Source organism: Mytilus edulis, chromosome 3 (genome assembly GCF_963676685.1).
Source record: "Mytilus edulis chromosome 3, xbMytEdul2.2, whole genome shotgun sequence".
In the NCBI taxonomy this organism is placed as follows: Eukaryota; Metazoa; Mollusca; class Bivalvia; order Mytilida; family Mytilidae; genus Mytilus; species Mytilus edulis.
The window spans coordinates 47113365-47128195 of record NC_092346.1 but is presented as its reverse complement, the minus strand read 5'-3'; positions in this window follow the sequence as shown (position 1 = coordinate 47128195).

Here is a 14831-nt window from a genome sequence, read left to right as displayed (position 1 = left end):
TGGTCTTATATAGCTGACAATATTGTATTGGTTCAATTCATTGTTCAATGTCGTGTGGTGCAATGTGGATGTTGTCTATGGCGTACAATTGCTTCATTGACAATCCTTAAAACATCTTCTAATTTCTATATTGTTTATAGTTGAAATTGACATGATTATATGTAGTATAATTAAAATATAAGACATGATAATATTATACATATGACTTCTAATTTATACTGTCGATGAATTGTATTGTTAATTTACAGTGCCTTAAACATGATTCAAATGAAGCAATGATTTCTTTCTCGAAACCACAAAAAAAAAAAACAGTTTGACAAACTGGAAACATTGTTATTGATAACTGTGATGGTAGGCAAATCACGTTTTATTTTATTTTTTACTTATTTTAGAACCTCATATAAGAGTAACTTACATTTGCGGAAATCTTTGACGTTCATTTAAATTTACAATAGTGACGAAATAATTGCTGTATTAGCAATCTGTCCGTTTTGTATAAGCATAAACTCGGGTGTTTATAGATATAAAAACATGTGGTATGAGTGCCAATAAGACAACTCTCCATCCAAGTCACGATATGTAAAAGAAACCATTATAGGTCAAAGTACGTCTTCAACACGGAACTGTCTTCCTAAGTAATCCTACGTTGTATTTCACATTTATTTGCTGATCATGCTGTCTCATAATGAACTTTCCAACACATCGCCGAACCTTTTGATATTGGCATTATTAAACCTTTGGGGAGTTTTCAGATCAACAACAGAACGTCTTGGATTTCAGGAAGAAGATTGGTTGAATGGTGAACAGTTTTATTCGAGGTATTTTAACGGCCCTCATACTCTTAGTAATCAGACAATCAAAGGTGAAATGAAATGTGGACTTGGTGGTTACTTATATGTACAGTGCACATCGTGCCAGGAATTAAACAGGATCCCATATAGTTCACATTCATGATTTCATGTCTAAAAATTCAATATCCTTTCAATAAATGCATCTTTTACAGTCGTCTTGCGGTCTCAAAAACAGGCAAAACATGGTTAAGACTTTTAATTGCAAGATATTAGTTCTGAATTAATGAAAAATTAAGCAGTTACTGTAGTAATTTTACAAAAACCTTGCGTATTTTTAAATTGTCTGATTGGAAAAGATATAGCATTGACTATATGTCATACATCATGTGTCACCAGGTGGTCCATACATTCGAAACTTGTAAATCGATAGAAAAAAAACAAATCCGGGTTTCAAACTAAAACTGAGGGAAACGAATTAAATATGATAAGAGAACAACGACACAACATGAAAATGTAACACACACAGAAACGAACTAAGCAATAGACAAAATCCGATGAGAATAACAAATACAACATGAAAACTAAATACATGAATTTGGGATAGAAAAGTACCGTGACACGTCTTATAGCAATGTGAATAACACTCACATATAAGACGAAACAAACGACACAACAGAAACACAACGTTAAAATGTAACACACACAGATACGAACTGTAATATAACAAATTCCATGGCCATTTTTCTGACTTGGTACAGGATATTTTTAAATGCCTCGATTTATTTTAACTTATAATTAATCCAAATCTGAAGAAATAAACACGTCTCCTTTATTTAGAAGAAACGCTGTCATGAGAATTAACAACATTGGGCAAGATGTTGTAGTACATTCATACACTATATTTTGTCAACGTTCTTTGTAATAGTGAATAGTTTCATAAAATAAACAGATTAGATTATTAAATATTTTATGTTTAAGACTCTTCTAGAAAATCTATCCAGAATGTGTATGATATACAATGATATATTCGGAATAAAATAGAACAAACACTGACTTTTGACTCCGGAATCTATTTTTTTCGACAGATTACCTTCTCTGTGGTAGACCATTTTGGAACTCGGTAAGACAAGAGCAACGCAAAAAGGTTAACTCAAGCTTTTAATCGGTACAATTTCGAGGGAAAGTAAAACACCTGATAATTGCTGTCAAAAAAATAAATAAAAAAAATTTCCAAAAACTTTTTTGGTTATTATATGACAATACAGTTTTTTTTCAAATACTAAACTCACTATATTTGTAGTTGTTTGAAAGTTATCACCATATGGCATCGTATGAAAAAGAGCAGAGAGACAACTTAAATAAAGAAGGAGGGAAATCCAGTCAATTATTACATTAAACCGTAGATGTTAACTAAAGTTTATTCGTTAAGCTGCCTAAGTTAAAGTTTAAAAGTTAATAAATGATTGATATAAATCGTTAGAACATGTATCCTTTGTGATCACCACAGTATAAAACTACAAATATTTGACTATTCAACTATAAGTTTAAACTCGGGATGAATGATACGGAAATTAATGACAACTAAGCTGTTTAAATTTCGATCATAATTGATATAAATGTCTATAAAAAATTTAAAAAAAACAGAAAAACAAAAATATTGAACTCCGAGGAAAATTTAAAACGGAAAGTTTTTAATCAAATATCAAACAACTGTTATATTGCATATACATATTTTCTTATGTAGAAATGGTGAAATAAACATGGTTTATAAATAGATAAACCTCTTGTTTGACAGTCGCATAAAATTTCACTATATTGACAATGATATGTGAAAATAAATCCTTTCTTTGATTACTTTAAATACATAGAAAAAGACAACCAATTCTTAAGCAGTCACAACGTCGTCTTTAAATACCGACCACTTTTCAACAAAATCATCATATATATGTAGCATAACGTACACAGAGTCAGTAACATAAAAATACTTTACATATTAATGATGACATAATAAAATACAAAATCAATAAAAGCCACACTGATAAAAAAATCATGATCGAAAGAAAACCTATCCTCAAACATAACAAGCACATATACAAACATAAACGCAAACAAACACACACCAACAACAACAACAAACATACAAAAACACTGATTAACACAATACCAGGTTAATACTTCATAGGCTAGAATCAAATATTCAGTGTTTCCCCTATATAAGTATACATTTTATGTCAGACTTATTATTTCCTACCTTGATCCACACGTATTCTCCGTTATTTAAAAACTGTTTTCAATTTATGTTGATCGTGTAGATGGTTTTTACACTAATAATCATCATTATATCATTTAAGCAAAGACAATTTTGTTCCGTCTTAAGACATTATGTTCTATGCTACACAATTTTCCATGTAAAAGTGAACATGGTGAAAGAGGGTTCAGACGAATTGATTTCTAATTAGTTATAAAAGGTACCAGGATTATAATTTAGTACGCCAGACGCGCGTTTCGTCTACATAAGACTCATCAGTGACGCTCATATAAAAAAAAATATAAAGCCAAACAAGTAAACAGTTGAAGAGCATTGAGGATTCAAAATTTAAAAAAGTTGTGTCAAATACCGCTAAGGTAATCTATGCCTGGGATAAGAAAATCCTTAGATATATCCATAAAATAAATATTTTGTCTTAATTGTACCGCACCGAGACGTAAGCTACGCATATATCTTTGAATCATGTCTGAAGTTATGTTTCATAATAAAAAAGAATCCAAGCTGTCAAAAGTCATGGCCTACAAGTTACTCACCATTCCGTCTATTATATAACTTTATACTGCACTCGTTCTATTTGAGCAGTCAAAATGCGTTGACCGTATATTTCTATGTCATATACAGTCACTGACCTGATATCACTTTTCCTCATGAATATTTAAATAGAAGTTGTCGAAATGATGTTTAATTATTTATACGACCTCTTTAACCTGTTCTTGTTTTCAATGTAAACAACGATGCGTTTAACGACTCAAACTTGTTTCTTTTGCAATTTTCGGGAAAACATATTTCACTTTTTAATATTTTTTTGTTTGCAACCTATAAATCATTATGTTTTATGTTTATTGTTGATATTTTAGTCTGCAACGAATTCGTTCACCATTGATTGCGGTAATGATGTACATTTCATCGTGTTTTATAATTCAGGCTCCGTCTGTGTGGTATGAGGCCTTTTTAAAGGGGAATTTTCCCAATATTTAAATTAAAAAAAATAACATTAACACAATAAACAACAATTGAAAATGTTTTTTTTTTTAGATTGCAGTATAAAGACAATAATAGCGCATTGACTTGACATATCAACGATATAAGGATTCGGCCCGAAACGGGGAAAATGCTCGGCACAGCCTCGCATTTCCCCGTTTCTAAGCCTCATCCTTATATCGTTGATATGTCAAGTCAATGCACTATTGTTGTCTATTTACAAACATTATTGAAATTGAGAATGGAAATAAAGTTTACATTTGACCAGAAATATAGTTTTTTTTTCAAATTGAATGTTTTAACTTGCAAATAGTTATATTTAAGAAAATCTACAAAACTATATAGTTTGTACAAAAACATTAAAATTCTATTTTTGAAACATTCATTTTATGATATTGTCATTGGTAATTAGAAGTCAGTAATGTTACAGGGAAATATTTCTCAGAAAATAAAACCATACAAAATATGCTTCATCGATAAAGATGACAAAATGGAATTCGGAGATGATACGTGCGGTTATTCATAATTGCAAATGTGTATCAGTTATCACTAGTGTCAAGCTATCCAGCAATTCTCATCCTGCAATTCTCTTGCGATAAATCTATCCTGCAATTTGTCATCCTGCAATTGCGTTCAAAAAAACTACTTGGATGACAATTTTCTTTTTATTCAAAATCATTGTTTTTGACTTGTTTTGTTTGAAAAAAAAAGATAAAAATAAGTAAAAAAGTTTTTTTTATATCCAATTCGCATTTCTAACTTAAGTTTACAAACATACAATTTGAAAAATCATGCCGATTCACATAGAGTTATATAATTGTACATTCCCAGATATGATTCGTATTTATGCATGTTAAACAATTTCTTGGGTAAGCTTTCTTAAAGGCCCCTAATTTCGTTCGAAACACGTAATAAAACCAAATTCTATAAATTACTCATTAGGGTACTTACTTTCCGACCCGGCATTGTTTTGGAAGTTCTTTTTATTTTTTATGGCTAGGGATAAGAAACTCTGCTCTATTAGGCAGGTACTGGATAACACTACAACGGGAGGGTAACGATTTTCTAGGGTAAGCATTCTTAAAGGCCGGACATTTCGTCCGAAACTTGGAAATAAAGTCAAATTGTATAAAATACGGCTCTGGGGTCACTAACTTTCCAACCAATTATCTATGTAGTTCTTTATGTCTAGGGATTATATACTCTTATTCAATGCTTTAATTATATATAGTATAAGACATCGGGATAGTAAAGAATTTCTGGGGTAAGGTTTCAAAAAGGCCCAAGATTTCGTTTGAAACACGGAAATAAAGCCAAATTCTAAAAAAACCCGGGGTTCCCATTTTCCGACTATTTTGTTTATGTAGTTCTTTATGGCTATGGATTATTGACTGTACGCATATAAATAGCCATTGGGTAGAACTACACCTGGAGGGTTAAGAATTTCTGGGGTAAGCATTATAAAAGGCCAAAAATTTCTGCCGAAACATGGAAATAAAGTCAAAATCTATAAAATACGCTCTGGGATCACCAACTTTCAAACCAATTGTCTGGGAAGTTCTTGGTGGCTAGAGAATAGAAAGTCTGCTTCATTGAATAGATATTATATAGTACTATATCGTAAAAGTGAAGAAATTCTGTGGTAAGCTTTCTTTAAGGGCGACAATTTCGTTTGAAACACGGAAAAAGCCAAATTCGATAAAGTACGCTTTATAGGGTCATGCCCTTACTAACCAATTGTCTTTGTAGTTCTTAATGGCTAAGGATTATTGACTCTGCTTCAATAAATAGCAATTATATAGTACTACATCCAGAGGGTAAAACATTTCTGGGTTAAGCTTTCTTTAAGGCCATCAATTTCGGTCGAAAAACGAAAAAAGCCAAATTCGATAAAGTACGCTCTAGGGTCGCACCCTTACCAACCAATTGTTTTGGTAGTTCTTAATGAATAAGGACTATAGACTCTGATTCACTAAATAGCTACTATATTCGAAAGAGTAAAGAATTACTGGGGTAACCTCTTTTAAAGGCCAAAAATATCGTTCGAAATACGGAATTCAAGCGAAATTCGATAAAATATGCTCTAGGGTCACTCACTTTCCAACCAATTGTCTTGGTTGTTCTTAATAACTAGGGATTATAGACTCTGCTTCAATGTATAGCTATTATATTGTACTACATCGGGAGGGTAAAGAATTTCTGGGGTAAGCTTTTTTAAATGCCCAAAATTTCTCGTTCGAAAAACGGAATTAAAGTCAAATTCGATAAATTATGCTCTAGGGTCACCCATTTTCGAACCAATTGTATTGGTAGTTTTTTATGACAAGGGATTACCGGGGGTATGTCCTCTGCTTCAATGAATCGCTATTATATAGTTCTACATCGAGAGGGTTAAGAATTTTTGGGGTAAGCTTTTTTAGGGTCACCCCCTTTGAACCTATAATCTGGGCAGTTCAAAATGGTTACGGATTCAATACTCAACTTCGATGAATAGCTATTATATCCCCAAAATATCGTTCGAAACACGGAAATAAAGCCAAATTCGATAAAATACGCTAAATGGTCACCCCCTTTCCAACCAATTGTGTTGGTAGATTTTTAATGGCTAGGGATTCTAGACTCTACTTCAATAAATAGTTTTTATATAATACTACATCGGGAGGGTAAAGAATTTCTAGGGTAAAATTTTGGATAGACGCGTTCAACATAGTCACTAAATTTTGAATTATTAAGTGAGAGAACATCATCTATATAGCTAAAGGTAAAGTAAAAGGATACTGCCAACTTCTTTTAGTCCTTCCTAAGAAGTTCCTACATGAAGTAAGACTCATAATGACTGAATATGATAATGTTAACTTAGGTCAGCTTAAAAAAACAGTTATATTTTCAGGTTAGCTCAGGTCAACACTGTTTTACTGTACATTGTCATGTTACCTCAGGTCACCACTACATAACTGTACATGATCATGTTAAAAAAAGAAAAGGGATACTGTTTTACTGTTATTGTTATATTATAGTTCGTTTCTGTGTGTGTTACATTTTAACGTTGTGTCGTTTGTTTTCTCTTATTTTTGAGTGTGAATTCACATTACTATAAGACGTGTCACGGTACTTATCTATCCCAAATTCATGTATTTGGTTTTGATGTTATATTTGTTATTCTCATAGGATTTTGTCTAATGCTTAGTCCGTTTCTGTGTGTGTTACATTTTAATGTTGTGTCGTTGTTCTCCTCTTATATTTAATGCGTTTCCCTCAGTTTTAGTTTGTTACCCCGATTTTGTTTTTTGTCCATGGATTTATGAGTTTTGAACAGCGGTATACTACTATTGCCTTTATTTACTGTACATGGTTAGGTTACATCAGGTCAGCACAACTCATGTCAGCACTATAAGACTGTGCATGCGCATATGTTAATGAACGTCAGCTTCACAAAACAGAAATAACTCCAGGTTACCTTAGGTCATCTCTTTATAACTGTACATGGTCAAATTACACCAGGTCTCCACTACAATACTGTACGTGGTCATGTGACCCAATGACAGACTTACAAAACACTCATACCTCAGATCACCACTGTTTTGGTGTACATGGTTAGGTTACCTCAGATCACCATTGCAATACTGTAAATAGTTGTGTTACCCCAAGTCACTTTTACAATACAATTGTATATTCAGATTACCTGAGGTCAATACCGAAAAAACATGCATTTTCATGGTCATGTTACCTAATGTTACCACAGGCCTAATTTTCATTTACAGTACATAGTCAGCAGTTTATTCAAAGGTCACCTTTTAGTATAAAAACAGCTTTATAAAACACAAATATTTCCAGGTTTCCTCAGGTCACCACTAGAATACTGTACATGGTCAGGTAACCTCAATTCACCACTGTATTACTTTACATATGCATATTACTCTAGGCAAGCTTTAAAAAACACATGTTATCTTAGGGCAGCATTGTATTACTTCTGTACATGATCAGGTTACCCCAGTTCACACATTGGTCGATCCAGCCCAAATCCCCTTTCTTGGGAAAACTGTTGTTGATATTAGCGGAAATCACTTAAGCGCTGTAGCGGGCCTATTAATGAAGTCATTAGACCACCACCCCCTTTTTTAAGTTCTGGATAAGCCACTGTTACCACTATATTGCTGTACATGGTCAGGTTACCTCAGGTCACCATTGCATAACCTATACAGTCAGGTCATTTTTTTTACAATTTCATTTTCCCTGAAAATCCTATTTAATTTAACCATCCAACCCCATTCACCACGCACACATAAGATAAATGATCGTTGCAATTGGTGTGAAAATAAGTAAATCGCCTGGCAATTTGGTTAACATCTTTTGTTTTTAGCCACATTAAAATTGTAATTAAGAATGAACAAAATAGGGAACTTTATTTTCGTGCGAATTTATCGATGACAAATTCCCTAAGGGCATCTATTACCTGAGGTCATAATTCACCAAACCTTTTATCCATCTGCATTTAAAGAAGGAATAATTATTCATCAAAGATACAAAAAAAATCTGAACAATACTATAAAGTTTCAACTTCATATGTGAATCACTAAATAAACGACTTATTTAAAAGAAGAAAGTATTTATTTTAAAGAGAAGAGCACATATCATACAGTACCAACATTTGGCACTGTTCATACAATTGTTTCGTTGACAGCAAAAAAATTATATCGATCGTGCGTCCCACATCACTTAGACTACTTTAATGTCATTCAATTTGCTAGGTCGTTATCAACTACAGATTCGTATATTCGTATACGATTATGTCTAAATGTAGTGTTAATAAATAACTTTTTCACTATATACATTTTGGCACTCATACTGTGAAGGTCATCTATTACCTGAGGTCATAATTCACCGAACCTTTTATCCATCTGCATTTAAAGAAGGAATAATTCATCAAAGATACAAAAAAAAATCTGAACAATACTATAAAGTTTCAACTTCATATGTGAATCATCCATACTCTCGGCATCCTGTCAAGTAGTTCCTAAACAATAAAAAGTCTTGTAAAACAAAGCAGATCAAGTGTTATACTCATTTTCGTGCAAGTTAATTGCATTTGAATTTAATAAGACGGTGGGTTTATTTTTTGTAATCAATTTATGGCAAGCAAAGAAAAAATAAAATTAATTTAACACTATACCGTTCTACTTGTAAAGAATTACCGAGACAATGGGTCGGAGAGAGGGCGCCCCCCAGTTCGTATTTTATCGAATGAGGGATTATTTCCATCTTTCGGACGCAATTTTCGTCCTCTTAATGTAGGAATACTTACCCCAGAAATTCTTTGTCCCCTCGTTGTAGTACTACCCAATAGCTATTTAATAGAGCAGGTTCTATAATCCCTAGCCATACAGAACTGCCGGGGCAATTGGTTTTAACAGGTGGGGTGACCCCAGTGCATATCTGATCAAGTTTGACTTTTTGTTTGTGTTACGGACGAAATTTTCGACCTTCAAGAATGCTTAACCCAAAATTTCTATACCCAGATAGATTTATTTTACATCAAAATTCTTTTTTGGTCGTTAATATGAGTTTTGAAAATCGCAAATGTTGATTAAACATGCGTTTATCACATCCTGGACTTAACACATAATAATTAATTTTGTTTGAATCATCATCATGATATTATTGTAAATGTTAATCATAAAACTGTAAATATGAGTTAAAAGTTTACAAACTTAATTCAGAATTTTGTTAATGAAATATTATACATTGTGATTTTCTATATAAATTTTGTAGTCGAATAAAAAGTGTCAAAAACTATGATTTTAAAGAAAAAGAAAATTGTCGCTCAAGTAGTTTACCAAACGCAATTGCAGGATGACGAATTGCAGGATAGATTTTAATAAACAGAATTGCAGGATGGGAATTGGTGGAAAACTTGACACTAGTGTTACTGAGCACTTGATGCAAAGCATTAGAGAAAAATACGAGACATCCATTTAAAGCAGGGCAAAATGAGAGGTAACGGGTCAAGTGGTATTCGGGTTCTAACTTGCCATACGGATTGTATTTAGGAACCAAATTTATTTTTCATTTACTTTTTTGCAAGTTTAATATTTAATAACTCCACCTGGTTTGCTGTGGGTGATCAATGTTGATTGATGATAATATTTGTGCTTTATTGAAGATGTTCCAATTTCTGTGAATAAATCTGAAGAAATGAAAGCCCTCTCGAGACAGTACTTTTGTTATTCTGTACAGTTTAAATCGTGGTACTCTTTTTTCAATTATACAGTCAGGTATAATGTTCTGTGTTTGTATGTTTTTTTTCTTGGTAAAACTATCTCAACCATGCATTATGATTGGTAACCAATAATTCTAATAAACCAGATAATAGTTTAAATAATTCTTTAATAACTTATTTTATGTCTAAATGTATTTGGGATTAAAGACACATTCAAACATTACACATTTCTATTATATTTAATAGCAACTATATAAATATCTGCTTTTTTATTTACATTTGGTTAATATATGGAAAAAGGATGTTGTGTACATTAACACCGTGCAAAAAAATGTTTTCTTTTACTATGTAGTGCATTTTCACTTATTTGGGCTACGGGAATCCATGTGCAAATACATATCTTGTACAGTAAATAAAGACAACGCTGTTCTAAAGCCATAACTCGATTATGCAATAGTAAATCCGAGTACTAGGGATCAAAGTAATCAGAAAAAAAAAAACATCAATTGATACGTACAATATATAACAACTGCCTTATTCCTAACTTGGTAGAGGATATTTAAAGACAAAATTATGTTTGAACTTAGTTTAATGGCTTGCCAAACTGTCTGCTCTTACGACAACGTAAACCTTCCACTAAAATGACAACACTACGTACCAGGTATACAGTGCCAGCAAATGGAAGAACACTCAGCACAGATAAACACATTAATAAATAATATGATAGTACATTAAACATTTAACCACAGAATGAATTTACGACAGCACACCAGGACAACACACAATAAATATAAACTGTGCGTTACACGAATGGAGTAACATTGGTACGATTAATGTAATTTTCATACTATGTGGATACTTACACTACAACACAGTATACCTCTGGTTATAAACATCGACCAGTATCAACCACTGAATATCAAATTTAGAATTTGAACTTTTCCCGCAGTAATTCACTAATTTAAAAGTAACTAGAATTAATTAGTGTTGTTAAACTAAACAATAGTTCCTGATTATGGACTAATACCAGCGCATGCATTATATATTTGCCATCGGACGTGTAGCAATCAAAAAGCAATTATTTTCCAAATCTTTTATCAATAACAATCCAAAACATTTTTCAACTCCATGTTGAATCCCCAGCCCTTCATTTTCAAGAAATCAAATAATGTATCCCTATCACCACTCAAACTCGTTATAAAACAATGAATTATACTTCAACTTTCTAATGACAACGACTTGTAGCTAATTCATTAAATGCACAGACGTTGTTGAAGAGTAACGTATACATAATACTAGTATCTCAATTGTTTGTAAAACAATTGAAAGGTCTTTCCTGTAAAAGTAATGTTTTTGTTATGTACTTTGTACGACCTTTCGTTTGATATACGACAAGCATACCTTTTGAAACTTTTCGCTTTTTACACTTTATTCTTCCAAACAAAGTCCTATTAAAACAATGGAAAATAAGTCATAACTCTACTTGTAATTTTTGTAACGTTACAGAAGATTATAAACATTTTTTTGTAACATGCCACTTTTTAGATGAGTTTTGGGGGGAAATATATAAGATACTTGAATTAGTTAAGATTGGTAGACACATTCTCACTGAAAAAAAATGTAATCTGGGGATATAAAATTAATGATGAACATTATTATGAAATAAACTTTTTACTTACAGTGATTGTATTCACTATTCACAAAATACATTATTTGTCAGAATATAGAACACAAAATATCAACATATATAATGTTTTTAGGTCAGAATTTAAAATAGGATTATTATTACAAAAAAAATATATTAATATTGAAGGTAAAGGAATACTAGAAAAGATATATTCTTATATTTGACAGCATTATTGTCAATTTTGCAATATTATGTGTATTTTACAGAACTCCTTGTACTTAAATTGTTTGATAGATGGTTTTCTTCAATGAGTTTTGAAAGTGAAAGTACAAATATACTTTTTCCATATATTTATATACTGTAACTTTAGATTATATATAAGATATGCAAATTATGCTTAATACATCATGAGAACAAGATTCTTATGTAAACCTACCTTCCGTGGCTAATTCATTTAAATTTGGCAAGCACGTGGTGAAAGTAATTAATCCACACAAAAAATTACAAATAAATTTACCGTTATACCGGACAACAGAGAAATACATTAAACCACAAATCAAATTCGGAACACGCTTAGATAACCCGTGATTCTGTTTTTTCCCCAACATCTATCGGATAGTTACAATATATATATATATATAAAGTTCATATTCAGAGTTATAATTGTAAAATTATAGAGAATTAATGTATTTAATGATAAACAATGTATAAATGACAAATAATATATAAACTAACAAAATTATAAAAATACTACCTGAAGGTACTAACAAACAGGGATCTTTACTGAAATCTGTTAACAGCATGTGATATATTGTTGTTGAATAAAAAAAAAAAAAGTTTATCAAGACCTTCAATTTGATATATCAGATGGCCCCTTTTGACAAAGTGCAAATAATGATGCAATATTAACTATATAAATAGAAGTTATGAAACTTACAAAGTCAATGCAAAACTTGAAATTTTCAAATTGTATTTTTGGCGGTTTTTTTCCATGGAATGTTTTTGGTATTTGTTCAAACAGATAACTATGTCAACCTCTTCAATTTCTAAAACATTTTAAGTGGTAGGCTCTTGTTGATTCAGAAATACATGCCTCCGCTCGCAAAACTTCAAACTGCATTATCTCAAAAACGACAATAGATATCTCAAATCTGTTAAATGATAAACCATCTACAGTTGAAGGACAACATTATAGAAAAAGAATTGGGACAATTTCAAAATTCACCAAGGTCACAATTAATCATCAAATATATGATGCAATACCAAACTTAAGAACCGGAAGTCGTAGAAACATGGGACTAGCACCATTCAACTCAAGACCGCTTAACCTTTCATATATCACAAGGTCAAGGTCATAGTATAATGTGAAGGTCAAGGTGAAATTTCATCATGACCTGACATTGACCTCAAATTGAAGGTCTTGACTTACTGATCATCTTTGCAGTTTATAGTAGGTTGATATCTGTTACCTTTAAAAAGATATACAGAAAATACAAGACTTTTAAGAATCATCCCGTTGTAACTTTTGAACAGACGGTCGGACATTTTTGGCTTATTGTATTAAATGTACAGCTCGTCGAGAAGAACATTTTATACGCTGTATGTATGCAGCAAAGTCTTATCGTTTTCCTAATATGTAAGCTTGAAATTGCAGCGTAATTTTGTTTTGCACTCGGTGACCTTTGACCTTTGGTGCATATTAAAGGTCATATGAATTTAAGATTATTGATAAAGGTTCAAAGTTTCTATGACTTCCGGTTCTCGAAATAAAATTTTTGAAAAAATATTTTTAATTTTAAAAGGGAAATAACTCCTTATAAGGGTTAATAACAAATTAATTGTTTATGTTTGTAAACATTGCCATCTGTTCTAATACATGCTGTCATTTTCAATTAAATTCTATCTCTAATACTTTTTGAGAAAAATGCAAATAAAAGAAATTGCTTCAAAGTAGATGATGAAGTCCTATGCAGCCTCATATGGTAATACATCATGATGGGATCTACCTATTGTCCAAATAAAGTCATGATATCTTTTAACACATTTTGGGGGGACCATGTTGAAAAAAATCAATAAAAGGGAGATAACTTCTTAAGGGGAAGGTGAAATCCTACAAAAGTTCATCTGGTAAAAGTTCATGTTCTATCAATATCAATGGTTTAATTTTGGTATTGATAAAGCCAATAGAAACGGTAGGAGGGCGTGCCAAACAAATGCTGGAAGAAAAAAAAGAAAAAAAACATTAGAAAAACAATAAGGTCTTTCCTCACGGAGAGGAAAGACCTTAAAAATTTGGTATCCCATATAGAACCGATCAAGTTAGTATTTTGTAACTCTCTAATAATGTACAGAAAAGATGTATTTATTGTTATCAGGATATCGAACATTATAAATATTGAATACGCATCAGTTTAATCTTATTTAGAAATTCTTAAGAAATTACTTAACATTACATAACATGCGTGAGAAAGTTTCCACTGAAACGAAGAACGACTTTTAACCGTGGTGATGGCTAAAAGAGCAACGCAATATGTAAGACCACGCCCTGTTGAGTTCAAGTATAATTTGATTACACACATTCATTTTGCAGATTGTTTTCAATATAATATTTGATATTTTAGACAAATAAATGCAAATCTAATTATTCTATTTTTCGATGAAAACCAAATTATTTTTAAATACCTAGCTTGTTGAAAAATACCTACAAATCATAGGAAATAGATACATGAAATAGACGGAAAGTACAAAGTAGATTTTATAACTTAAAACACATATAACTAATCTAGCTTTGAAAACTTTGAAGCTATACAATTTTGAATCAATGCCAGATGTACAAAATAGGTATTTAACTACACAATTAAAGGTCGTTTTTTTTTATATTTATTAAATCCGTTTTAAATTTCATGTTTAAACACAAGAGGAAAATTAAAGCGACTTTACTTGCAT